The 2,500-nt window shown below is 42.5% G+C and overlaps 1 protein-coding gene across 1 annotated transcript in view; it reads left to right on the top strand.

Moving 5' to 3' along the window:
• The window catches only part of dcc (DCC netrin 1 receptor), a 251,221-nt gene that overhangs the window by 142,017 nt on the left and 106,704 nt on the right, over positions 1-2,500 (top strand). The gene's annotated exons all lie outside the window — the stretch shown is intronic.

Here is a 2,500-nt window from a genome sequence, read left to right as displayed (position 1 = left end):
GTCACCCAGGGGGGGGCTCTAGCCCTTTATTAGGGTGGCTTCAGCCCCCTGTCTGTAATCTCAGCCACCCTAAAACTAGAAGGATCATTTTTACTTCATAAATAAACAATAAAAATGACGTTAAAATGCAGGACATGTCGTCGATGGGAAAGAAAATTATTTATCAGTTTGATCCAAGAGCGATTTTTTTTTACTTTGCTTTTACGCGCGTGCGTTGTAGTCTTTCAAAAGTGCGTCTTCAGCTGTCTGCTTTATTAGAACGGAAAAGCACAGGTACGCGCAGCGTGCACGCGCAGTCAGAGCTGGAGGCGTTTATCTATAACGTTAATCGGCGGAAAGACGCAAAGACGGCAACCAAAAGCAGTGAAATGTCACTATTCTTATTACCAGAGTTGTCATATAATATATATATTAATATAGTATATATAATAGTATATATTATATATAATAATATAGAACTCTTCTTGTTTTAAATTCTCACTGAGGGCTAAAACCCCCTAAAGATGAAACCCTAGAACCGCCCCTGGTGTCACCCCAAAAAACACGAAGTGCTTAATTTAATTAGCATTAATTTTGTTATTTGTAAAACATCACAATAATTTTGAATTGTTTTCAACGACAGAGCCATAATCTCCCTACAGTTTGGGATATGGCCTTAGTGATACACTTGGTATACATTATATTTCCAAAAGTATTGGGTCACCTGACCTTCCTATGTGGTTGTTTTCTGATCTCATCCCTACTGAACACCTTTGGGATGAATGTGAACGCTGACGCCACCCTACATCACCTACATCAGTGCCTGACTTTCGTAACACACTTGTGGCTGATCAACACAAATATCCATCAGCACACTCCAAAATTAAATATTCTCATACATATACATATATACACACACACACACACACACACACATGTATATATAAAACATGACATCCTGTTACCAGCATGACACTAAACAGGTAGTAATAACGGCGACTTTTTACTTAGGTACATGTCAGAGCCCATACTTCTTTACTTTAACTTGAGTAAAAGAGTGTAGTCACTACTTCTACTTTTACTGGAGTCTTTTAAAAAATGAGTATCTGTACTTCTACTTGTGTAAAGGATGTGTGTACTTTTGCCACCTCTGCCGATCAGTGATGTGGAATAATTCATAGCAGCTATTTTTTGCTATTCCTTTACTGAGATTAATAAAGCCACACCTCCTAACTTGCTTCTGGATGGCAGAGGCCACGCCTCCTACACTGTGACTGATTGGAAGATACCAAGCCTTTTAATCTGTAACTGGCTGAAAGAGGCCACGCCTTCTAATCTGCTACAGGCTGAAAGAGGCCACGCCTTCTAATCTGCTACAGGCTGAAAGAGGCCACGCCTTCTAATCTGCTACAGGCTGAAAGAGGCCACGCCTTCTAATCTGCTACAGGCTGAAAGAGGCCACGCCTTCTAATCTGCTACAGGCTGACAGAGGCCACACCTCCTCACCTGTGACTGACCGGCAGAAACCACAACTTCTAATCTATGACTGACTAGTAAATGCCACGCCTCCTTACCTGTGACTGACAAGCAGAGGCCCCACCTCCTTGCCTGTGACTTACTAAAAGAAGCCACGCCTCCTTCACTGACTGGCGCAATATAAGATAAGATGAAGGAAGTGAGTAAAAGATAATAAAACGGCAAATATTTCATATATAAATTTCATACTGTCAGGAACAGCAGATCCTTGAAGTGTGCGTGTGTGTGTGTGTGTGTGTGAGTGTGTTCATATGCCTGACTCTGTCTCCATATATCAAAGCACACTCACAGCAGATTACACACTCCCTGTGTGATCTTGTTTGTTGATTCAGTTTCTCTGACCTCATGCAGCGCTCTGATGTGTCTCTCCACCACACGCTCTTCCCAAAGCTTAGCGTCTGCACTTTCATGCCCCTCTCCAGTGTTTGATCAGCTCCCCACGGTCAAATTGCTAAAGCACGGATCAGTCGCTAACTGTCAGCTCCTCTGCGTCCATCAAGGTCCTTTCTACCAGCAGCCATCCTGAGACCTCGGGGATGAAACGGAAGACAAGAAAAGGAGAAAAACATCCTGTCGCATTTCCACACTGATATTTACATCCCACACGTACATCGGTCCACTCCAGGCGTTTCAGTCTGACGCGTTAGCCGCTAACAAGCAGCAGGTGGCAAATTAGCTCAGGAATCCTCAGTGCTATTTCAGGCCTCGGTTATAAAATATTAAAAAAAAAAAAAAAATCAATAAAGCTAAATAAAACTCAACAAGGTGTTACTGAGAACGATTCTTTGTACGACCGAAGCGCTGCGGCTTTATCGATCTGAATGCTGCTTGTTATCTAGCTCGGACGTGTAGGAAAACTTATCGTAATGCAGATCTTAATTCTGTGGGTGTGTATTGATATTTTCTTCCCAATTTGTGTGTGTGTGTGTGTGTGTGTGTGTGTGTGTGTGTGTGTGTGTGTGTGTGAGAGAGAGAGAGAGAGAGA

This window comes from Tachysurus fulvidraco, chromosome 26, assembly GCF_022655615.1.
Source record: "Tachysurus fulvidraco isolate hzauxx_2018 chromosome 26, HZAU_PFXX_2.0, whole genome shotgun sequence".
Lineage (NCBI taxonomy): Eukaryota > Metazoa > Chordata > Actinopteri > Siluriformes > Bagridae > Tachysurus > Tachysurus fulvidraco.
This window is presented reverse-complemented; position numbering and strand designations above follow the sequence as displayed.